Below are 27283 nucleotides of genomic sequence, written 5' to 3'. Positions count from 1 at the left end.
GGGATGGGCACAGAGAGGAGAGAGAGAATCCCAAGCAAACCATGCACTGTCAGTGCAGGGCCCTCTGCAGGGCTCTAACCCATGAACTGTGAAATCATGACTTGAGACAGAATCTACAGTCAGACGCTTGACCAACTGAGCCACTCAGGTGCCCCTACATATGATCTTTTTCTAGTGCTATTTCCATTCTTCCATCTAGTATGATTTTCCTTCTGCCTAAAGAATGCCATTTAAACTTTTTGGGAAAAATTTGCTGATGAAGATTTCTCGTGGCTTTTGTCTGCTTGGAAATGTCCTTCTTTTGCCTTCACTTTGAAGGATACTTTCATGGAGTATAGAATTTTAGGGGTTTTTAAAAGCATTTTAAAGGGGTTTATTGTGTCCTATCCCTTTTTGTTGAGAAGTTGCTATCAGTTTTGTTGATTTCCTGAATGCTTTTAAGATTTTCTTTTTTATTTTCCAGAGTAATACATCAACGTACCCAGGTGTGGTTTTCCATTTATTTATCCTGCTTGTTTTATAGAGCTTTTTGAATCTTTGACTTGATGTCCTTTCTTCAATTTTGAAAAATTCTTGTCCATGAGCTCTTCAAATATTGCTTATACCCCTTTATCTTTTTCCTTTATCTCTAGAATGTAAATCACAAAGTTAGAATTGTTCACATTTTCCTATATTTGTCGTACGTTCTTGTCTAAATTTTTCCACCATTTGCTCCTTTTAATCCAAATATTTTCTGCTGGTATTCTTCGATAAATCACCTTTCTCTATAAAATCTATTCTTAACCCACTTCTTAATCTCATAATGTCAATTATTCCATTTTAAAAATAAACTTTTAATTTTAGAATAGTTTTAGTTTTACAGAAAAGTTGCAAAAAATAGTACAGAGAGGGGCGCCTGGGTGGCTCAGTCAGCTGAGCGTCCGACTTTGGCTCAGGTCATGATCTCATGGGTCGTGGGTTCCAGCCCCATGTCGGGCTCTGTGCTGACAGCTCAGAGTCTGGAGCCTGCTTTGGATTCTGTGTCGTCTCCTCTCTCTGACCCTCCTGTTTGCACCCTCTCACTCTCTCAAAAATAAATTAAAAAAAATTAAAAATAGTACAGAGAATTCCCATATGCCTCACATCCAGTTTGCCCTACTATTGATATCTTACCTTAGTATGATACATTTACCACAACTAATGAACCATTATTGGTAAGTTACCCCATTTTAATTCAGGAATTTCATTCTATTTTCTATTTTCTAGGGCTCTGGTATAATGCACCTTGTAATTTATTTTCCTCAATTTAGCAATCATAGTTTTAATATCTGTGGCAAATACTTCAATAATGGAGTGATCCATGAGTCCATTTCTTCAATCGTTTCTTAATTTTTGTTTATTTAGTGGTATAGTTGGTGACATGTTTTAATGTCAGCCAACATGTATGAAAAATTGTGGAAGTTCTAGAAGATGTTTTTTTGTGTTTGTTTTTTCAAGGCTCAGAAAAGGTTCCTTCTGTCTTCTGATAGCTTGGAGGAACCTAACTAAACCAGCAACTGAGCTCATTCAGAGGCCGGGTTTTGCCAACAACTTGCACTACTTGGAAGTAGCTCTCCAAGGATCCCACCTGTAAGTCTCTGGTGATAACTCGATAACTAGACCTTCTCTTATTTGGCTGTTTGCATATTCCAATTTTTTCTCTCTTCAGCTCCATAAGATTACAGATAACATTGCTCTATTTTCAATGGCTTTCTGCTTAGTTCTTTAGTTCCCTTCCCTGAAATAACTAATCTGTAAATACCATAAAGAGAACACTGTGGGGTTTTGTTTTTTGTTTGTTTGTTTTTTAGGACTGACCCACCATGATCTTAGCCTTTTAGGTTCAAGCTGCCTTGGCTACAGTTCATTTTTGCTTCAATTTCCCCTGACTTATGTCACCCCTCAAAGTTCTGCTGACCTTTCTACCTTTTAGCCATGGCCCTCTGGCTGGATTTCTCAACCTCTTATGTTCCATGAATTTGCAACTGCCACTAAGAGAAAAGAGGCTCATAGAATGCACAGGTGTTGACTCAGGTTCCAGAGGCCTTGACAGCCCTCAAATATTTTTTTCTGATTTTATTTGGCCTATCTAGATTTTTCAGTAGGTTCATTTATTTGCCGCAAGCTACTACCTTTTAGCTAAAAGTAAAAGTCCTTCTGCATCATACTTTTCCTGTTGTCTTTGGTTTTACTCATTTTCTTGAGTGGTAAAATAGATACAATAAAATGTATAAATTGTAATTATACAGCTAAGTACAATTTTTATGTAATTATGTACTTGTGTAACTACTCCTAGATCAAAATATTAAAATGCTGAGTATTTCTTGCATCACAGAAGGTCTCAAGAAACCCCTTCTGGTTTTTAACATCTTCTACTCTACAATGGAAAACCACAATTCTAACTTTTTTTTTTTTTATCAATTAATGCTACTTTTCTTGAATTTCATGCAAATGGAATCCTACAATACCTACGAACAGGGGAGGGGCAGAGAGAGAGTGAGACACAAAACTCAAAGCAGCCTTAGGCTCTTAGCAGTCAGTATGCAGCCCAACACGGGGCTTGAACCCACCGACCATTAGATTATGACCTGAGCCAAAGTTGGATGTTTAACCGACTGAGCTACCCAGATGTCCCAACCAATGAACATTTTTAATTGTGAAATAGTCTATTTATTCCCAATGCAAATGGGAAAGACAAATGTATTTAGAAGAACCACTATTTACTATTTTTTAGAGGTGCTAGTCATAAGATAACAAATTATATACAGAAATATTGGGAAAGTGAAGAGAAATATCATAATCATTAAATATTCTGCTTAGAAAATACAATAACTATCCTAGATAGAAAAATTATGACAGATCATTAGAAAAACAGAAGAAGTTTTCCAGACTAACCAAGAGGAATGACTAAAATAGATGATTCAAATATGTGATTATCTTCAAATTAATCTTTAAAAAAATCAATACATTTAAATAGAGGGAAATAATTTAATAGACAATTTAGAATCTGGATAGTCAGATAAATGTTTTATTTGTCAAAGTGTTGAATAGTTGAGTTAAGGTAATATGAATCTTGCTCTTTACTTAGAGGCATACAAGTACAGATGTTATTTTTTAAAAAGATGTTTTTCTATAGATAACACATGAAATTTAACTTGTCAACCAGGAGAAAACTATTTAGCTTTTTTCATATTTCTATGAGGAAAGCTAGTGGAGCTACAGGGAGGGTAGTGATTTATTTACAATAAAGGTAATATTATTTTAAATTGACACTCCTCTCCATGCTAACAATTACTTAAAGAAAGATCTATCAGGCTATAAAACCCTTCAAAGAATGGACTTTTGAGAGATCATTCTTTCTACAGTTCTATTCTACTAGCTACAATACAATCAAGTCAATATTGAGCATCCAGAGAAACCAGTAACTGCATTTACTAGTGACTACAATCTTTAAATTACAATACTATTTACTTATATATGAATTGATTTAAACCATAGTAAGGGTTTGCAACATGAAGAAAAAACTCTCTAAATGTCTAAAGTGTATATAAATACATATAGGATGGTCAATTAATCTCATGTCAGTATCCGAAGAGGAAGTAAAATCGTGCCCTCAACAATTACAAGAAAAATTTATAATCACATACATATCATGCCTAGAATATAAGTACTCAATACATATTTGTTGATGGATGCTTTTACTTTTTTTTTATAATATTCTCATCATACCATGATCAGTAATGCAGTGCTAGTCACAATTCATAATCGTTTGTTACATGTGAATTTGAGCAGTATTTAGGTTAATGGCCTGTAACTCTAATTTACTCCCTTGCCTGGCAAAAGGATGATTTTTTTTTCTACTTCCATGACCCCTAAAGTTTTCTGGATGGTTGGAGATGAGATGGGGAGAACAAACATTTTCTTTGGGCAAGGCTTTCTCAATTTTCCTGTTTTGGGATAATAAAGCATGAGTTTTAATTAAGTTTGTAGGCTTACCATCTGTGAGCATCTGGAGTTTCATTCTGTTGCAGTGTTGAAGCAAGTGTACTAATTCCAACTTGCCCAAAAGTATAGAATATGTAGACCAAATAGCAGGGCAACAGCCAGAAGTTCATTTTTTCCCTTAAGGTCACTTTCCATTCTACCTCCAAGTCCATAAAAGAGTTCGTAAACTCTTCAACATCTATTATTATTACTTGCACAGCAAGTTCATAATAAGTCTGTGTTTTTATTCATCTCAGTAACATACTAAATTTGAGATTTTCTGTTCCTAGCTAAGCACTTTTAAAATACAATTTGTTGAGATTCTTTACCTTACTGATAATACAAAAATATTTGTTTTACTTACAAATGGGAAAAATCCAAAAGCTGTCACTATGAAATAATTCTAACTTTTGGATTTTTTAAAATAAAATTTTAAGAAACAAAGAGGACTGTGCATATCAACATTTTCAAACTTCTAGAATCATTGTAACCAAATAGGGTGATGGCTACCCTTTTTAAGGTAACAAAAAAAATCAATGTCAAACAGGAAAATCATATCAAGTGTTATTAAATCATCCAAAGTCTATGGCTTTGAAATTACAATATAAAAACTCCATTGTCAAAATTTAATTATTAGTGATATTTGCCATATGTGGTCAGACTTATACGGAATTTAGGTTTTTGTTATAATTATTGTCAAAAATACTCTTCAAATAACTTCTATTTCTGAAATTGGCAACAATTGATATTGTGGGGGGGAGGGACAATCTTTAGACTTAAGCACTGGCCCAAAAATCATTTCAATGAATTGTACATACTTTAAGCTGGAAAACTTTTTAGCAACATATAAACTACCAGCCTTCTGTCAAAGAACTTACATATTTAACATATCATAAATTACTTTGAGATCAAAAAAGACTTTTTATTAAAAAATATATTTAGTTATCTATTGCTATGTATCAAAATACCTCCCACTCCAAAACTTGGTTTAAACCAGCAGCTGTTTTACCATCAGCTGGTTTGTCAAAACCAAGGATTGGTTTTACATAAGTAAAAAGTGATTCTTTTTTATGTGCTATCAACTCAGTTACTTGGTAATAATCAGCTGACAGATGGTCTGCTCTGAAGAATCTAGAACAGCTTAATCACTTATGTGTCTTTTGCTTTACTGGTCATGACTGGAAAACAGTCAACCAGACTACCTCCCCATGGCTTCTCCTAGTGACTTGGGCTTGCTCACCACATGGCAGCCTTAAGGCAATCAGATGCATGGGACAGCTCAGGATTCCAACAGGTGGTTTTCCAAAAGGCCTGGGGAAAGGTACAAGGCTTTTTATGACCCAGACACAAGTCTCAGAGTGTCACATATTCTGTATTCTGTCGTTAAATAAGCCACTAAAGTTAGCCTATATTCAAGAAAATTAGAAACAGACACAGACTCTCAACAAAAGTAACAAAGCTTTTGTGTCCACCTTTAATCTAGCATAATATATAGGAAAAAGGGTTCTATTACATGAATAGACAGACACGTCACACATTGAAAACACCTGAGTAACACACACCCAAATTAAGACACAGAACATTACCAGCACTATAGAACCTCACTGTATTCTTCTCCTTTCAAATTATAAGCCACTCCTCAAGAATAAATCAACAGTATAAATCAAGAATAAATCAACCACTAGACTAACTTCTAACAGCATAGTTTAGTTATTGTGTTTTATACAAATCAAGTCAAACATATTTTGGATCTAGTTTCTTCTGTTCAACATTATGTCTCTGAGAATCCATCTATATTGTGAGATATAGTTTTAGTGTTCATTTTTATTGCTGTATCCTATTTTAAGAATATAACAAAATTTATTTATTCATTCTGCTATGAGGTAGGTCGATATATAGGTAGTTCCCAGGTTAGGCTATTCCTTAAAATTGCAGAAGTCATAAAATTGCAGACTTTTCCTCCAGCTGTAGGGTAGGGCTTTTCCTACAAGATAGTCAAAGTGTTTTATCATACAGGAACAAAGGGAATATATCATTTTCATGACTTTCTGCTTATGTATTTTCAACATATGTTTATAGTAGGCAAATCAACAACAGCTCAAATGAGTGATTTTTTAGGAAGTCATTTTCCCCGCCTTCCCTGCAAGAGTGACTTTGAACTATCATGATCTCTAATAATGGACCAAATGTCCTACATATGCTTATTCAGGTAAAGAGTTGAACACAAATATTTTAATGCACTGATTTTTAGGCCATGGGTGTAAAAACCAAAGGCTCTCAGATTAGGAAAAATTCATTGTAAATTATCACTTTGCTATGCTTTCCATAATGTTATAAAAATTTTTATTGGATCACAGCTCCCTATAGATAAGTTGGTAAAATGAAGAAATTTTCCCTTCAAGAGTCCTAGAATAATGTATTGCCAATGCAGTAAGACTTCAAAACTTTTGGGGAGAGAGTGACCCTTAAAAAATAAGTCTACGAAAGAGGCACTGATCAGCTATTGAGAAAAATAAACTTCCTTGATCACAAGACAGAGTATCAACAATTTTTTTCAAACTGAGATCAATGTAGCCTACAAGCAAATGACAGATTTTCTATGCCTTTACATGGCATCACTTCCTTCCTGATGGCGATAACTCAAGAAAAACAATATACAGATGGCAAAATCAACTTGGTTTAATTTTAAAAATTCAAATTATCGAAGAGTGATTGTTTGTTTCACCAATAGGTATCAATAAATTGCTGTAAATAGCATGACATGTTCTTTAAATGGATTTTATAGAAATACATGGTATACACCTTGACTTACTGTTTTGATACCTGGTAGTTGTTTTTCTTGGTTTTGTACTTTCTCATTTTATTATTTTTATATTTTCGTTACAAAAAGCTGACAATGACTTTCTCTTCTCTCAGTTTCACACTTGTTATCCTTCATACTACATCTAAGGTTAGTCTTTTTATTTGTCTTATATCCTAATGGTATCTTCTTTGACTGTGTACTAAGAACAAAAAGAAGACAGATTTGGTTTTAAGAGAACTTCCCAGAGGAGTTCCCATGCATTTTAAATAATGGCTTGATGGGGGAAAAATGCAGATGGAATGAACTAAACACTTTGATGTAGTTCAGTGTATTGACAAATATATAAAAGCTAAAGTATTTTTAAAAGGGGCTCAGCTATTGTTTGTTGTATATCTTTATTAGTTGCTCCCTAAAATTTCCATTCTTGACTTTAAGGCTCTCAAAGATGTCTTTATCACAATAATTGGGATTGACTTTATTACTTTCAGGGATTGAGTACCTGGGGTTTGAAGAATACCTAGTTTACTATTCTTTGGTTGGAAACTGGGCCAATAATCCTTGGGAGCACCTGTGTAAAAACAAGTACCAGTGCTCATCACATTCACCCAATTCTCTTCTGCAATCTGGAGGCCTCTGCACTTAATTTATGTTGACCCTACTTCTTAAGTACATCTATTTTTAAGGTAAATCTAAAGAGTAAATTACAAAGATCACAACAAATGATATAGAAAAAGATAAACCATGAGAAGGAGGTCTCATAGAACAAAGTAACTGGATTTTAGCCAAAATAACCCACACGGTTTTCAGTGTCCACTAGAGCAACTGAAGTATGACAGTTGTTACATATGCTTCATTACCCTCATCTGGACATGTCATCCTTTAGGACAAGGCTGGAATTTCCAAGAATGTCAGAAATAAAGCTGTTGCCGCAAACCTCATTAAAATAGAAAAACTCATTATTAAAGATCTGTTTGTACATAATAAATACCACGTCATAAGCCCTCGAACAACCAGTTTTAACAAACTCTTAGAGCTTAGTGATCCTCAGACAATGGCATGAGTTTTCACTCTCAGACTTATAGCTATTATATGAATTATTCTGTATTTCTGAATACATCACAAGAAGCATTGCTAGAAATATTTACGTATGTGGACACACGTTTACAGTATTTTCAGACATATTTCAAAGGTTCAGACAAGTCAGAGACTTTGCTGTTTACCCCATGTCTTATCTTTATTAAAATCAAGAAATATTGGGCCAATATTTTTTTTCTTAACAAAGCAAATTGAACTCCCTTCCCCATGTCTTCATAATTTTCTGCTCAGTTTTTCAGCCTATTGCAAGATCGGAATAGCAGTAATGCTAAAGCCAAGAAGCAGCTTGCAATGACAGATTATTTTTGCAAGGTAAATTGTAAGGCAATATAAATCCATTCATGTAAAATTATAGGTTTTTACTTCTTGCTATTTATTAAGCAAATGAGAGCCTATATTTCATTCTTTCTATCCACAGAGTAGACCTGTATGACTGGAGACTCTCCATCTATGGTACAAGGACAAAGTTTCTGGAAAGAGACAGATTAGGTCCAAAATTCATCTCTGACATTTCATAGCTATTTGCCTTTGAGCAGTTTTCTTAACCTCTTTGTCTCTTAGTTTTCCTCATTGTAAAATAAGAATTTTAGATACTTACAGTGCTTAGAAAGTTACAAGAAGTGATATGTAGAAAAATCTCCTAGAAAAGGGGATTACTAACATGCCTCTACAGTAGATACTTCATGTCAGGCAAAATTTTTGTCCCAAATGACTTCATTGGTTAGCCTAGACAATACCATATTCATTCTTGAAAACTCTAATCCAGCATCACTACCTCTCGAGTTTCTTGACTTCACTCCATCCCTATATAATCGACAACTCACTATTATTTTGCATTTTATCTATGAGAGCACCTTAAAATTTTATTATGTTTGTCTCTTTACTCCTACAACCTATCTTCCCTCCAACTTTTTAGGTGAACACAGAAGTGTTCCTATTATTACTGGCCTCCTACCACAGTGCTCCACTGCAGGTTCCCAACTGTTTGAAAAAATGAGAAATAAAAGTTATAGTTCAAGCTGCAAAACAGAAGTCAGGTAGAGGGGCACCTGGCTAGCACAGGTGGTTGAACACCTGACTCTTGTTTTCGGCTCAGGTCATGATCCCAGTGTTGTGGGGTCAGACTCTGTGCTAAGCATGGAGCCTGCTTAAGATGGTCTCTCTCTCTTCCACCATCCCTCTCCCCTCACCTTACATGATCTCTCAGGAAAAATTTTTGGTAGCATCTGAAAAAGCATGTCCATTTTGTTGGCAATGTGTGTGTGTGTGTGTGTGTGTGTGTGTGTGTGTGTGTACATATGCATGTGTGTCTAAAATGATGCAATAATATTAACCTAATTCAATAACCTTTTCATTCTCAGGAAATAAATAAGGGATAAAACATTAATGAGAATTTCCAGTAGGATTGTTTTAATGGCTTCTCTCAATGATTTTACTTTAGATTTATGGACAATAAAATGCTGTGGGCAGTTTAGATTTCTCTTAACCCATTTCCTTAGAGGAAATCATGGTCATACAGAAGGAGGAATTTTGGCATTGACTGCTAGATATTAATAAAAGGACTTTTCTCCTGATGATATAAATGGCTGACAATGTTGAACTTGTGTGCAATCAGATGTGGCCATAGAACTAAGTTATAGCTAATGGAACATGGAATGAAGTGATGGGTCATTCTTACAGGGCAGACCACGGACAGCCTCCTGCACGATCCTGCTACCAGCTATCAAAGATCCTGGAGTGGTGGGGCTACAAAGTAGAAGGTGACAAGGGCCCTGTAGGCTTGAAGGTAAGCTACCCAAATCTTTCAGATCAGAAACCCACTTTGGACTGGTACAGGATTCAGAAATAAAATTTCATTTGGTTCAACTATTGAAATGCAGAGGCTTTGAGTTAGCATACCCAAATAATACAATGGCATTCTTGAACATGTGAATGGACATTTTTTAAGTTATTTATTTATTTTGAGAGCAAGAACATGCATGAGCAAATGCACGGGCAGAGAGAGAGACAGAGAAAGAGAGAGAGAGAATCCCAAGCAGGCTCCATGCTGTCAATATGGAGCCTGATGTGGGCCTCAATCCCACAAACCATGAGATCATGACCTGAACCAAAACCAAGTACTGGAGATTTAAACAACCGAGCCATTCAGGTGCCCCTGAATAAACATTTTTAGCTGATTAACTTTAAAAAAATCTTTAACAGTACATTATTTATTTTTCCCTCTTTATTAAGAATAAGCTTCCAACATACTAAGAACAAAAGATTTATGTAATGAATTCACACATCATCACCCAGTTTCAATAATTATTAACATGTCCTAATTTGCTTTATAATACTCTCTCCCTCTTTATATAGATATTTAAATATAAAATACAAAATCACGATGCTTTGTCCCCAGATTATTTCAGAATGTATGTCTTAAATAGGAAAGTAATGGCAATGTTTTTTATATCCTAATATAATATCCATATTCAATTTCTCAAGTATTTCAAAAATTGTATTTTATAGCTGCTTTGGATAAATTAGAATTCCAGCCAGGATTCAGGCAATGTACTTAGTTGCTGTATCCCTAATCCCTTAAACCAAAAAACTACTGCCTTCCTCTGCTTCCTTGCCATTATTTTTTGCTATGTATATTAGTTTCCTATTGCCAGTGTAACAGATTACCAAAGACTTAGTGGCTTAAAACAAATTTATTCTCTTATAATTTAGGAGGTTGGAAGTTCAAAATGAGTCTTAAGGGGCTAAAAATCAAGATATCATCAGGACTGGCACCTGAAGAAAGTCCCATTAGATAATCTATTCATTACACTTTCCATTTCTAGAGGCTCCTGGCATTTCTTGGCTCCTGGACACACCCCTCCAAGCTCTGCTCCTCTGCTCCTCTGGAAAAGTACATCAGCTTTTCTCCATGTAGTAAAATCTCCCTCTATGCCCCTCTTATAAGATACCTGTGACACATTAATAGCCCACTGAAAACTAGAAATCATTTCCCCAACTCAAGATCCTTAATCCCATTTCCACTTTGCAATATAAAGTAATATTCACAGGTTCCAAGGATTAAGATATCTTAATTTCTGGACATCTTGGTATGCCATTATTCAGATTACTATAGTGTGTGGGATTGTGTGATTTAACTTGTTTTTCTGTGTCCTTTATTTCTTATACAATGAAGAGTAGGTCTTAGAGCTTGATGAGATCTTTGGGCAAAAATAAATAAATAAATAAATAAATAAATAAATAAATAAATAAATAAATAACTTGTAGGAGATGCTGTGAACTAGTTACATCCCATTGGAGAACATGGACTATCAGGTTGTTATCAGTGATACTAACTTTGATGATACTGTTATGGTAGCCACTGCCAGGCATCTCTGCTATATTTTTTTCCTTTTGCAACTGTCAAGACATCTATGGGGTTATATTTTCACACTCTGTGATCATCCTATTTCCTAATACTTTACCTAGTAATTTTAATTACCACTGATGATCCTACTACTTCTATTCCCATCTGTTTTGTAAATCTCTTAAAACTTTGCTAATCCCTTCTTTCTTCCTTTATAAGTTACAGTTCAATGAGGATAATGTAATCTTTTTTGATACTGAAGCATCTCCTAAGCTCTGGGGTCATCTTTTGAACATTAATTTTCTTTGAACACTAATAGAGTAACAAAGAAGAAAATTCAGATTATCGAAGAGATCCTGCTACAAGGATCCTGTTTTTAGAATTCTTGGAAAAAAACAAACAAACGACCCTTTCTAATATCTTACAAGGATTTCACAGAAGCAAGCTATTTGACCAGACCCATGAATAGTAATAGCATCATAGACATATCGAAAGAGAAACTACTGCCTTCTGTTCTTTACAGTAAGAGGTTATCACATTTTGAAAGTCGGAATATTTTGAGATGTTTTATGTTGGCTGGAATGAAATGACCTGATGTGAAAGGTTCTCTCAGTGGAGCCTATCAGACTTGTTTTTCTCAAAGGAATTGCTTATGTCAGATAGAGCACATATTGAGAATATGGTCACGATCACCTTTCCATTTGATTCTCATTCTCAAAAGATTATAATCATTTCACCAGCAGGGAACCAATTGAAATTTCCCTGAAAATTTCATTGATTGAGATCTGGTGTCATTTTCTTAGGTCCCCATCCTTAAAACCTCTTCCCCACCCCCTCCCATCGCTAAAGATGAGGCTGCTGTTGCCAAAGAAAGTCCCAAGGCCTAGGGCAATCACATATAAGATGCTGACCAGCTGTTTTCTTTCTCCACTAAGTACTAACTATGAAGATAGAGGGAGAAACTGTTAGAATCAGGACCTGAAATTTAGTTGAACTTCCCGATAAGGATATAGAACGAAGGTAAGCTCTAAAATTTTATTTTCTGAATATAGTTATGAGGGAAGTAATAGCCAGATCTTCAAACTCACCAAAATAAGATGGAGGAAAAGATGGATTCTTTTGAGTTCAAATATTTTATTTTTCTGCAAAAAAGTTGGGAGTAAATTAATGTTTGATTTTGTTTAGTTTTGGTTTTTGTCTTCTTCCACTAGAGAAGGACCAGCTACTTAACTGTATAAGACTGATGGGGGAAAAATACCATTTTGAAATCCCTGAAAGTAGCTAAAGAGGGGGGTTTTCAGAAAAAGAGTGACAATGTTATAAGAAATTTGGGTTTATGTGCTTTAAAATAGAACTGTTCTCTCAGAAGGGAGAGGATCATTGTGGTGACAGGAAAGGTAGTGTTCCTTAGTTTTCAGTGTACTAGGTGCTGGAATAAATCCTGACCCAATGCTCTTGGCACAAGCTTGAGCCCTGGCCACCCTCTGCCCTGATATGGGAAAATCTCATCATCGGAGTCTCTTCCTCGCCAGCTGAGTCTCACAGAGGCTTGAGGATATGGTGACTGTGATACTAGGGAATGATCTCTTCTCAAGGATATACTACGAAGTAAGTCCTTCTGCATGTGGTGGGAGCAGGAGCAGAGGACCCAGCCTCCAACACTGGGGTCTGATCCCAAAGCCCCATGTAGGCAGGGGGTACAAGTCCTCAAGTCCAGTGGTCCTCAAACCAGCATCCTTAGAATCACCTGGAAGACGTATTCAAACACACGGTGTTGGAAATTCAAGAGAATTTCATTTCTAACAAATATACAGTTGCCAGCACAGGGATCACACTTTGCCACCTCTCATGTTTTTTTTCTGTGCAAGAGACACAACTGATAGGCAGAAACATTTACCCCCTTTCTTGAAAGCAGTGCTTGAAAAACAAGCCATAATGACTCCCCTCCCCCTCAGCCAGGACCTCCATGTCTTCCTATGACCACAGGGAACCACGTGTTACAACTCCATGAGCCCTGATAATATGAAATCCTTTCTACTGGGTGTAGCATTAGGTTGGGATACAATTAATTCCTGAATAATTGGTCATTATGCAGGATATCACATCTCTGGCACCAGTGGTCATGGACCAGAGAACATACTTCTTCACCTCAGATCAAATCTACAGAGTGTATATTCAACTTCTACTCAGTGATAAATTGCTCTTCATTGTGATTCAGGACACCAAAATAGGTCCAAGGCAGACCTATCTCACTCATTGAGGCATTCAGTGCATCAGCAAGACCATGATATTGCAAAGCATACATGGTTAGAGCCCCAGGAGAGGGAAAGCCTTGCAGATCCGCATGTCCTGCCAGTCCCTGATCTGGCTTAGAGATTTCTGTGGCACATGATTAAGCTGCACTCATTCACAAGAATATCCCATCCTTTCCTGTGTCATTTTTTGTTAATTACAACATATCCTCGAAATTCATAATATTAAGAAGTAGGAAAGGGTATCAAGGAGGAGGAGGAGATGGCCTTTTGCTGTCATAGTCCATGCAAATACATGAGGGAGGCAGATATTAAATATCAATAAGTTAACTAATTACACATCGTAAATGATACAGAAAAATATGGTAGGCAAAAGGAATGTTATATAGGACCTGTTATAGTCTGGTCTCTGAGGATATAATATCTGAGAAATATGCATTGCATTTATATAACATCCCTTCAGCAGATCTACTGAGCCTCCTCTCTGTGAAAGTCTTGCTAAACCATCTCCCAAGACTCCCAGAGCAGCGCTATCCCAAAGAACTTTCCGCGATGGTAGAAATTATCTAGAATCTCTCTTCCCAGATGCAGGAAGTCTCTTTATAAAAATTTCCTAAATTCACATGAGACTAGTCCTAGTCACTACCACAATGGACAGCCCTTGCAGACTCTATAGTGGCCCAAGAAAACTACCTAGGGCTTAATGAGGATCTGCGGACTTTGGGCAACCGATAGAAACTCAGCAAGGCAGAAAGCCAAACATTTAGTTCATCCTAACACATTTCCAGCTTTGCTTATTGTAACCTTCTGTTTCCTAGCTATGTTGTTCGTTTTTTACTTGACTCTATCCAATACATTACTGCCAAGATCATGGCTTTTTCTTGCCAATTTATCTGTCTCTCCAATTTCTTGCCCCAGGATCTTATTTATCATTGCCCCCCCAAATGTTAAATATTCCTTTTTTTTTTTTGCTTTTGAAACTAACTACAGTACTGTATGATGCTCTTTTGGCTTTGATATATATACTTAAACTCATATACTTTCTAAATTTTCTTCTCAAGTTCATATACTAAAATATCTACGTAAGTCAATACAACTGATTCAATATTGAAAATACTAAAAATATTTTGTATTAATATATTTTCTTTTATTTTTAAAGCATCCCCACATCTATTATGTAAACAACCCAGTGAAGTTTGTAGCATGAGTTAGCCAACATTACACAGTCTATTTTTCTTTACTTAACTGTTGTGTGTGTGTCTTTGGGAGACTGTACATTAATGTGCAGAATCTTTGTCTATACGTCTATACCTACACTAATACCTTTCCGTGGTCTAGCACAGCATCTGATCTAGAACAGATGCTCAGGTTAGATATTTGTTACCCAAATATTTATTGGGTAAATAAATCACCAAACCTCTGGCCTCTTGCCTTATAACACTCCTTTGGCAATAAAAGACCAATGGTGGTAGTTAGGCACACAGTCAACTACTCACTGCTATTTATGTGACGCACATAAAGAACTTCTGATTTCTAATCACACTGGGGCAACAAGGAGAAAATACAGAAAGCTAGATTATCACACGAACTAATGATACAAGTGCTATGTGCATTCTGCCTTGATAAATTGAGTTTGACTCAAAATAACATTAAAGTTTGTCATCTTTAGAAATTTTTGGAAGGGGATTCTGTCAGAAATGATCTTAGTTGTATTTACTTCAAGCAAATCATATTAAAACAACTTTAAAAAGAGGGGTCACTTTCTGTTTATGTTTTATTTTAGGATGGAGAGAAGAGAAGTTTTAGTGATATTAGTGTTAAAGTAAGCCAGGGTATTCTCCATAAATTAAATCCTGAAAATCAAACCCAGTCTCTTTCTTTCCATGTTAAAATTTGGCATCACTTTGCAATGATTCGTTCAAGCATTTATGAGATGGACCATCCAAAAATGATCCCATGCCTCAGTAAACCAAAGCAAAGCAGAGGGAATCGTTGTAGGAAATCTCCCTGGGTTGTGTCCCTGCTATCCATCACTACCATGAACAGAGAGGAGATGGCCCTTTAATAGAAACTGGCTAATTTCTTTAGAAATATCTCATTAGGCCCGCCCTTCCCGAGCTGCTTCTCCATTAAAATGTGATAAATGAATTCTGCCATTGCCAATTCCAGCCTGTCCTTTTTTTCCTTAATGAAATGAAGATGCGTCATGCTGGCAAGCACTCAGGACAGACATAATTATTCATGGAATGCTCAAAGTGTGCTGTAACCCAGCCCATCACTGCCCCACAGATACTACAGGTGGGAGCTTCAAAAGCCAAAAAGGTGCCTAGACAGAGATTTATTTTCATTTTACTCAGTGGAACAAGTGCTACGGTTTTGTGTACTCTCTTATGGCTTTTTCCTCCATGTATTTTTTTTCTCCATCTTAGATAAATGTGTATGTGTAAGAATGAGTGTATATATGACTTTGGCACTTAACACTCTGAATTTTAAATCAGGTTTTAAACCACATTATGGTTAATAAAAGTCAAAATTTATTTTTAAAAATACGTGTAAAAAATATTATATGTAGGGGTAGAACTACATGGTTTTAAATGATGGTCTTCCTTTTCAAACATTAGTTTTGAGATCTAGATTGATAAGGCATATGGCCCCCAAACAATATAATTTCATTTCTGAACCTTGCCTGACCTACCTGCTAACTAGCATTTCCCTTTGATTGAAAATTACATCTATTCCTTGATGTGTCTCTGCCACTGGGCAAAGTTAGGTTTTTCTCTTCCAAAGTCTTTAGTCTTTTAGATGCTCCTCTTTTCTCCTGTATTTGAATTAATTCACAACTAAACCTATTGTTATAACAGATCTGAAACTCATACTCAAATGCAGATGGCTATCATCTCAGTGTGCTACCTCCAGAAAAAAAAAATGCTATTTGCCAGAGTCAGCCTTTAATTTTTTTCTAAGGCAAAACCTCTCTCTCTTACACACACACACACACACACACACAGAGTTATTTTGGTTTCTCACTTTGCAAGGCTCCCCAGGCTGCCACATGAACCACACCTCCTATCAGTCTTGTATGCGCTTTTAGCCTATACAACAGCACTAAAATTTATGATGCCAGAAGAACATTAGCAGAAAAATAGACAACTCCAAATTTTAGGGAACTCATCACCAAACAAAAGCATCTATTTACAAAGTAATTTTTCTGTTGCTTTTCAGATGCCAGTTACTTATTAATGAGTTCACCATCTTGTCATTTTGTTTTTATTCCTGAGAAAGCTAACTCATTAATTTCATTTTCTGAAAAGGAAACTTAGCCAAGCTGTAGGTTTATAAAACTGTATATTTGTCTAGCAAAACCTTAGGTTCATTGCCATTTTTAATCTTGGAAGTAGACACAGAGTAGCACTTCTGAAATGTAATGTGTATTTAGAAAGTGAAAAGAAAGTCACCCTGCCTCGCACCCTGCTTGAGACTAGCACAGTGAGAAGACCCCAGACCATTCATTCTTTCAGTTTCTTCCAGATTAGCAAGAGGCTTATTGCTGGGATGCAGGTGTGGATTTCTTTGCACTTTACAAATCTAAAAATCATTAAAAAGTGCTAAAAACAAACCAAGTATGGAAGGGAGATTAAAAGATAGGGCGAGAATTGATAGCACAGCAAACAGGCCTTTTCACAGATCTTTCCTGGTGATTTAAAAAATTAAACGCAGGGGTGCCTGGGTGGCGCAGTCGGTTGGGCATCTGAATTCAGCTCAGGTCACGATCTCGCGGTCCGTGAGTTCGAGCCCCGCGTCAGGCTCTGGGCTGATGGCTCAGAGCCTGGAGCCTGTTTCCGATTCTGTGTCTCCCTCTCTCTCTGCCCCTCCCCCGTTCATGCTCTGTCTCTCTGTCTCAAAAATAAATACTCCCTCTCTCTCTGCCCCTCCCCCATTCATGCTCTGTCTCTCTCTGTCCCAAAAATAAATAAACGTTGAAAAAAAAATAAAAAAAAAAAATAGGGGCGCCTGGGTGGCGCAGTGGTTAAATGTCCGACTTCAGCTCAGGTCATGATCTCGCCCTCCGTGAGTTCGAGCCCCGCGTCAGGCTCTGGGCTGATGGCTCGGAGCCTGGAGCCTGTTTCCGATTCTGTGTCTCCCTCTCTCTCTGCCCCTCCCCCATTCATGCTCTGTCTCTGTCCCAAAAAAAATTAACGTTGAAAAAAAAGAAATTAAAAAAAAATTAAACGCATAGTCAAAATTTCCATATGCATAATCCAAAGATCACGTGATTTCAAGCCATCATTTTTTCCTTCTTGTTCCTTGGTTACTTCAATAACAGCAATCATTATAATAGTAAGAGCAACATGAGAAAACTAAAATTATTGAGTAATAACTACTGACCTGTCACTCTACTAAAATTTTGCATGCATAACCTCATTTCATTCTCAGAGAATAAAGTTACCTACTACGAAGTAACTTGCCCAAAGTCATACCCAGCTCACCTGTGGGAGAGCCAAGTCTCCCTGCCTTTCTAAATGGAGTTCTGAATGACTTAATGCTCTGGGCACATGGAGTTTTTCTTCTGACTAATCGTGCATCGTTTCATTTTATATTTCATCTGTTAACTTCCTGCCTGAGGATCTTGTTTTCCTCCAGCTACCCTCTAATAACCTAAGGTGATTCACTGTAAATATTTCCCAGCAAGAGAGGACCACTTAAGACAAAATGTATCCAAGAATGGGGAAACTCTTTTAGTAGCGCTTTGCTCATTAAACCCTCAAGTGCCCATTTGTGTGTTTGCCATCCTCCACAGCTGGCTTAGCTGGGAACGGATGACAGCTCAAAGCGAAGGGCAAACAGCGCGGCTCAGTTTTGTGCAGGAGGGCAGCATCTGCTGGCTGACCAGAGTGTCTGCAGAGAGAGAAAGAAAAGAGGCAAAGAGAGGAGAAAAATAAAAGGAAAGTAAGATCAGCAACCTAGACAAAACATAAGTGACAAGGCCCAAGAGGAGAGGGCAGGTAACAAGATTAGAATGTGTAGAACCAACTGGCAAATTCCCATACACTCTGTGAAAAGTGCATTGCATGTGCAAAGTCCTAATCCACACTCTTTGAAAATGAGCACCACTGATTGTGAGTTGACTATTTGAGATTTAGTAGCACCATAGGAGCGGTGAATCAGGTCATGAATCAGTTGTATACTGTGTCGCTATGATGCCCCCATATTTCACATAATATAGACAAGATGCCTTGCCTATACCTAGAAGTCTGAGTGACCCAGAGATTAAGAGCATTTTTCAATGGATCTCAGCCAGTTAGAGCCCAAAACAAACCATTCAGGTTCGGAAGCCCTGCCTTCTTTCTCTCTTCCTTCAGGTTCCTTTATGGCAACTCTGGGCCATTCTGACTGCTGACCTAACAAAGCCTAGGGGCTTAGGTACTCTCCCTCATGGTAGGTTTTGCCTGAAGAGTCATCTCTGTGGGTCATAGGACTGTTACCGACTTCTTTCCTTCATTTGTTTCCCCTTGGGAGATGGACGGTGATGGGAGTGGCTGGGCTCCTCTCCACCTTTGACCACATTTCTCTTCCATGCCACCACACTTGTTACCCTCTTCCATATCAGTCTGCTCTTCCTCCCATGCCTGGGCTTTACTGCAATGTGTTTACTTCTTTAGTCTCTTTTCTCCACAGGAGTATCATGGCTCGAACATTTCCTGTTTTCTTCTCCTGTGCATTCCAGCATCAAGCATAGTGTCTGCTGTGTAGCAGGTGGGATGAATCTCCTAATTATTAATTGGCAATGAATCAGAGACTGCACCCTCTCAGGCTTGCACATTATTGCTACAAAATGGGCTTCTATAGGATGGGATTTTTTGAGAGATAAATACATGTTAGGAATTTTGCTTACTGTACAGCATAAAAAAGACACTCAGTAAACAGTAGTTATAAGAGCCTATTTTTGAAATAATCCTTAAACTTCCCTTTATACCAATCCTTAGCAAACCAGAATCTGGCTTCTGCAAGAAATATTCTCAACGTGGCCAGAACAGAGAAGAAACTAGCACAAGATGACAACCAATATTTACAAACATTAACCCTTCCATTTTTCACAACTGTACCATAAGGTAATTCATTTTATTCAAGTTTCAATATTTAAGATGCAAAAAACTGAAGTTCAGAGAAGTTCAGTGACTTGTGATAGATCATAAAAATAGAAAATGGTGAGCTTGGGTTTTAACCACAATTTGGACTGTGAGCATCTGAAGTGCCCCTTCATTCCGCTGCATTTTACTGCCTGTTTTGGGTCAAAAAAGAAGACTTATTTATGAGTTATCAGACATATTTTTGGGTGAGACTCTGTCAGCTTGCAAGAAAGTGTTCCTGCCTACATTCAGGGCTAATTTATGCGCTGGCATTCATAGCCACATTGTTCTCCAGTGAGAACGCAAATTGACTCAATACATCAGCCAGAAGCTGGTCTTCCTTGAACAGCTGATTCCATGACTTGTCACATCTGGGTGTCATGAAAAAGGGTGGATGAACATTTTATTTAAAAAATATGAAGAAGAAGGTTGCTATTTCTGAAACATTACAAGATTATAGTTTACTGGTGGATAATACTAACTTTCCCTAATATTGTACCAGATAGAACTGACCACATTTCTACATTTAAGAAATCTAGGTATCTGAAACAAACACTTAGAAGGAATAATTTGGCAGGTGAGTAGGCAAGGTAGTGAATCATTTAGGAGACATGTCACAGCTATTAGCCCGTTTGAGAAATGGCCATCTCTACAATCACAAACACATTTACGCCATTAGTATGAAGGGGGAAATGGGACATTTTTCTTCACTAATGCTTTTAACTCTGACTCATAATGCCCATCCTTTTTCCTCTCTAGAGTCACCCTCCTAAGAATGGCTGGCTACACTGTATTCTCACCTCCATCAAGAAAACAGTATCTTATCATTAGAATTTATTCCTGTAAGATTTGATTTCCTTAAGTATGCTGATATTTGTTATCAGTGAAAAACCAGAACTTCTCCAAAGACAAAAGTTACATAAAATAATAACACAAAATGTTAGGAATTGAGTAGGAGGAGAAAATGGGAACTAAACTTTGTTCTCTCAAGTACCATGTACCTTAAAAAATGATACAATAGTTTAGGATTGGTATTGAATTCAGAAATGGAGATCTTGTTTCTTGCTGATATAACGGAATAATCTTAGAGGACTTTAAATTCCAATGAGGTAACAGACACAGCTAATATGTTCTACCGTAAGAATCTATAGAAATGGACACGACTGGGTGGCTCAGTCAGTTGAGCGTCCGACTTCAGCTCAGGGCATGATCTTGCAGTCTGTGAGTTCGAGCCCCGCATCAGGCTCTGTGCTGACAGCTCAGAGCCTGGAGCCTGCTTCGGATTCGGTGTCTCCCGCTCTCTCTGCCCCTCCCCCGCTCATGCTCTGTCTCTCTCTGTCAAAAATAAACAAACATTAAAAAAAAGAATCTATAGAAATGACATTTTAATAACTTGTTACTGATTATTTAATAAAGGGCTCAGTTTCTACCCCAGTGGCTTAGGGTTAGTTAGGCACAGACCAACACTTGAATTCTAATCCTACCTCAGTCTTTGAGAAGCTGCATGATTTTGGACTAATCCTATCTCTGCAACTCAGCTCTCTCATCTGCATATTAAGGGGACAAAATAAAAATAATCAAAGTCACTTCTCTCCATCAAATAATATCATTTGACAGTTATTAATATGGATTTACTTTTTAGTCATTGAAAATATAAATTGTTTCAACACATACACTGAATACGCACTCCTGCCCAACACTGCAGAAGTACAGAGATGAAACAGTGAGTATTTCTATTTCATTAGCAACTCCCCATCCTAGTGTCCAAGCTAAGACTTTTTTCAATGTGGTACATGAAACCCAAGATGTGAGGATATATAGTAAAAATGTCTCTTTCTTCCTAACATTAGCATGGACTATTAAAGCTACAGTGAAATATACAGATGATCACACAGTTACTTTGGTTTTTACCCTAGTATCATGCATCCAGTCTTACTCATCCTATTTTATCTATTCATTGACTTGGTGTGGGGAGTGATATATCAATGCACATCAGGTTTAGAAGACTCCTTTGAATGAGAGATAGAGAGGAGTTCCTGGGATTCAGGATACCAAAAAGCTTATGAGCTCACTTCCTGCTATAGGAACTGAGAATCTGACACTGTTCACCTAAATTCAATTTCCTTTAAAAATTCAAATCCTTTTTAAAAAGAGAAAACATAGTAACTGACAATCTTCTGCATTTGCATTTATCAAATCGAATTATCTCTTTTGAGATAACATCATAATGGAATACTGTCAGAGGATTTGGGTCTCCTGCCTGGAAAATGAATGGTTCCCTGAAAAGTAGCAATTGGAAACAGCCCCTGATGAGGCTCCCATCCACTGACATTATGTCTAGGGGTGAAACTACTAGGGACTGAAGAGTCTTTATCATGCTGAAGTTCTCTCTGGAATGGTTGTGGGCAATTTAAAGTGTATAACCTACAGTGTTCAGTGCTAAATCCCAAAGCACAAGTAAGTGACTTGCACAAAATGTTGCACATATGGGCTGGAGTATACATTGCTATAAAAACCTCATCCAGGCCACAAACACAGGCAGCCAACACGGCTTACTGACAATAAAGGGAACAATGAGATGAGTTGCGCGGTCATCCAAAGCCCTGAATTCAATTCCTGTGGATGCTGCTGTTTCTCCTCTGCAAAAAATTTAACCCAGGGACACGGCATTTTGAGTCTGAGAGATACCTTTAGTTATTTCCTTTTCTCACTATCTAAGGCTGAGACAGCCCCATAAGAAAAGGTACATCCTACCCAGGTTTGAAAAATCTGATTCATGTCTCAGCTCTTATTAGCAAAGTTCCTTTACCACCTTGAGACTCAGATTCCTTATCTTTAAATTTTCTTTAAAATGAAGATAATTGGATAATCATTGCCTTATCTACTTCACCTACTTGTTTCTTGGAAAAAAGCAGTATTTTGCATATGAAAATTCTCTGTAAACTCTAAAGCAATATTTAAATGTTAAGTGGTAAAAGGAGACTATCTCATTCAAAAGAATGGCAAGGTTTTAGGATTTTTTGGCTTTTATTTTAACTGTCTACCAGGATATGCATATCATCAAGTCAATGCTTTCTCAATGAATTTTTAGATGATATCCAAGGAGCAGAATCGGGCATGAAGGGGTGGGGTGTTGGGAATAGCTGAGTATCTGGATGATGTTAAAAAACCAGGTTAAAAATACTCTTAGTACAGGGGAACCTGGGTGGCTCAGTCGGTTAAGCATCTGACCTCAGTTCAGGTCATGATCTCATGGTTAGTGGGTTCAAGCCCCATGTTGGGGTCTCTGCTGACAGCTCAGAGCCTGGAATCTGCTTTGGATTCTGTGTCTCCTTCTTTCTTTGCCCCTCCCCTGCTCACACTCTGTTTATTTTTGAGAGAGAGAGAGAGAGAGAGAGAGAGAGAGAGAGAGAGACAAACATTAAAAAAAAAACTTTAAATACTCTGGTAGAGCTCAATGTTTTCTACATGATTAATTGACCTTTGGGTGGACAGGCTGAAATGGAAAAGTTGGGTTGAGAAGTTCAGAAGTGGCGAGGGAAGTATGGAGATCCCGGTGTAGATGAAGGGATAATAGTAGCTAGGAGGTGACAGATTTGGGAAAGAGGAAGAGGGACTTCCCCAGCTCCTTTCTGCCTCTAGGACAAAACCTGGAGGGAAAAAAATAAGAAGTTCTGTGGTTGGCTCGAGGTTGGGGAGTGTCAGGAACTGAACATACTATACCCAGAATAATGATAGAGCACAACTGAGCAGCACTGATGGAGACCTCAATTCCTAACAATGTTAACAAAATGCGTTCCATACCTGAATACTGGGATTGTGAGAGGATCCTAGAGAACTCAAAGTGTGGATATGAATATCATTGTACAGAAGACAGGAGGAGCCCTATGCTCCCACCTCCTTCCCGCTTTATGTATCTACCTCTGTAAAAGCAGCCCACTACCTGAGATTCATGCTTAGCAGCAATGACAGTGGCCAAAGCTGTGAACACTCATGGTGAAAGTAACCAGGCCACACCCTGAGGCACTAGGGTTCAGCAGGGTTTCATCGTCCAAGGCAAGTTCTTAAAAAGTGGATTGCCAGGGGTGCCTGGGTGGCTCAGTCGGTTAAGCATCCGACTTCGGCTCAGGTCATGATCTCGCGGTCCGTGAGTTTGAGCCCCGCGTCGGGCTCTGTGCTGACAGCTCAGAGCCTGGAGCCTGTTTTCGATTCTGTGTCTCCCTCTCTCTCAGACCCTCCCCCCTTCATGCTCTGTCTCTCCCTGTCTCAAAAATAAATAAACATTAAAAAAATTAAAAAAAAAAGTGGATTGCCAGACAAGGCAGAAATGAACATTTTGAAGAGTCTGAGTTTCCCAAAATCAAGGTGATCACAACATGGACAAATGACTACTGTGTTTTTAAGTTAAAGGCACAATTGCAAAATTGATAGCTAACCTCTGTATGTCCCTCCTTCACACATTCTTTGCCCTCACCAAAAAAAATGAAACTAGTAAACACATTCACTAAAGTTGCATCTGATTAATATATTCAAAAAAGAACTCATAATTTCCTTTCTTCAACACAACCAAGACCATTTTGCCCCACTTTTCCCCACACACTCTACTGTGGCTTAATTCAAGCTCTCCAGAAGGTGTTCTGTCCATCCATCCTTCATTATGAGACAAAATTGCTTATAATCTCCCATGAACAACCCACTGTCCAATTTTCTTTGAGTTCACACTGTTACAAATGTCCTTAATTAACCTCTAACCTTCATTTAGTTATGCTGCTCAACCCCATTCTACCACTTACTGAGTTTATGACCTTTGGAAGGTTATATAACTTCCACAAGCTTGAGCTTGCTCACATGTAAATTGAGGACTGATTCTTTTGTTAATTCCTGCATCCAAAAAATGTTTGTTAGTCTACCACAGTGAACAAACCAGACAAACATCCCTGCCCTCACAGTTTTCATCATAGTGGAAGACACAAACCATTAGGAAACAGGGGCATCTGGGTGACTCAATTGGTTAAGGAACCTGCTCTTGATTTTGCCTCAGGTCATGATTTTATGGTTGGTGGGATTGAGCCCTGTGTTTGGCCCTGCTTTGGGCCACATGCTGGGTTCTGTGCTGATAGCTCAGAGCCTACTTGGGATATTCTCATTTTCATTCTCTCTCCCTCTCTCTCCCTTTCCCTCCTCCCTCAATGCCCCTACCTGCATGCATTCACGTGCACTCGTGCTTTCTCAAAAAACTAAACTTTCAAAAAACCCATCAAATAGGTCAGATAGTAATAAGCACCTCAAAATAGTGCAAAATACAAATGGCTAGAAGCATCTGGGAGAAGCACCAGAGAAGGTCTTAAACATTGAGGCAAAGAACTGAGGGAGGTGGGAATATAAATTATATCTCTAATGTTTGGGAAAAGCATTCAGGCACGGAGAATAACAAGTGCACAAGCCCTGAGAAATAAAGCTAGTACAGTAGGAGATTGACTAAAACAGCTCAGAGCCTGGAGACTGCTTCAGATTCTGTGTCTCCCTCTCTCTCTGCCCTTCCCCAACTCCCTCCCTCCCTCTCTCTCTCTCTCAAAAGTAAACATTAAAAAATTTTAAAAATAAAACAAAGGCAATTGAAGGCAAGGGCAGAGAGTCAATAAGAGATCACATAGGACTTTATAGAGCACAGTAAGGACACTGGATTTTACTTTGAGTAAGATGAGACTCTATTGGAAGTCACTGATCCAACTTTAAACACACACACACACACACACACACACACACACAGTGACTGCTAAGTTGAAGGAGAGTAGGGGCATAAAGAAGACCACTTAGGAGGTCAATGCAGTAATTGAGTGTGGTGGTAAGCCGGGTCGGGTGTGTAGTAGTGGAAGTAATAGGAATTATGCAGATTCTGAATACGTATAGACAGTTGAACTGACCAGATTGATTGAAGGAGCAGATTTAGATAAGAGAGAAAAAGTAAAAAACAATAGGTTTTGGTTCTGAGCAACTATAAGAATGAAGTAGCAGTGAATACTGTGACAATAGCACTTTTAGGAGGAAATATTTGGATTCCTATCAGAATATTTAAAGCCATGAGATTACATAAAACCACTAAGTGAATGAGTACAGATTAAGTAATGAAAGATCCAAGGATTTACCCCTGCCCCCCCCAACACCTAGAAGCGAAGAAACTATAACATAAGGAAAATAAAGTATAGAACAACAGTAGAGAAACTAGGGTTAAATGAAATAATGCTGTTCTAAGTTTCTTCTACTGTAAAGTTTCATTATATTTATTATAAGTACACCGTGGTGAGTTAAGAATGCATATTATATTTTTCCCTAGAACAATCACAAAAATAAAAATACAAAGACATAATGAAAGGTCACTGAGGGAGATAAAATGGAATACTAAGAAATATTCAATGATTTCCAACATATCCAGACAAGGAGAAACAAAGGAACAAGCAGGTGGGATACAAAAACAAATAGAAAGATAGTAGACGTAAAAGGCTAACTAAATTAGTAATTACATTAAACATAAACTCAATACTTCAATTAAAAGATTACCAGACTCAACAGAAATAAAAGGTTAAAAAAATGTCTACAAGAGAGAAACATTACATATAAGAACATAGAGGTTTAAAAGAAGGTAAAAGAAAGCTTGTGTAGCTCTATTAATAACAGACTTGAAGTAGACTTCAGAACAAGAAAGAATACTGCTCACATTTGCTCATGGGAGTTTGACAATACATCTTCTTTAGAAAACTGTCAGCTTTTTACAAAGTTAAACATACATCTACCCAATAATGCAGAAAACACACCCCAACATGTTTACCCAATAGAAAGAAAAATTCATGTTCATACAAAGACTTTCTCAAAAATGCTCATAGTTGCTCCAAATGCAGGAAACAATTGAACCAAATGGAGAAAATGACTCAAATTCCCACGAACAAAGCAAAGACAGAATTCTAAACAAAAGAATGAACTACTGTTATGTGTGCCAATGTAGATAAAGCTCAAAGACATGTTGGGCAAAAGTCAGATACAAAAGATTATATACCCTATGTTCCGTTTATATGAAGGTCAAAGATAAGCAAAACTACAGTTACAGAAACCAGTAATGTGGTTACTTCAGTAGCATACGGGAAATTCTCAGTGTGAAAAAAAAATCTCCATTAGGGATGGTTACATAGTATATACATTTGTCAATTTTTTTTTTATTTTTGTGCAAAAAAATATAACTCAATATAGTTAGTAAGCTAAAAGTAATGAAGAATTAGAAAAGAGACTTAGAGGAAATAGACAATTAAGTAGGAGATTATCATAGTCAGATTATAATGACCCAGAAACCAAGTAAAGAAATTATTTCAAAGTAGATCTATATTTAGAACAGATCAGAAAAGATAGTGATCCACTGTGACAAATGCTAGTGACCGTGAGTTGACCACTGGATAGCACAATAGAAGTCACTGGTGTCTGATAAAAACTGTTTAGGTAGAGTGTGGCCTTCAATCTTTAGCCAAGTTCAAAAGAGTAGAATTAGCAAATAAGCATAAATTTTTAAGGAGTTGCCGTAGAGCAAAGATACTTGAGTCAGTCATTAGAAAAGAAAATTTGGCCAAAAGAACCATCTTTCCCCAGATAGGAAAATTAATAGCTTGAAGCT

This window comes from Acinonyx jubatus, chromosome B3 (assembly GCF_027475565.1).
Source record: "Acinonyx jubatus isolate Ajub_Pintada_27869175 chromosome B3, VMU_Ajub_asm_v1.0, whole genome shotgun sequence".
Taxonomy (NCBI): Eukaryota; Metazoa; Chordata; class Mammalia; order Carnivora; family Felidae; genus Acinonyx; species Acinonyx jubatus.
This window is presented reverse-complemented; position numbering follows the sequence as displayed.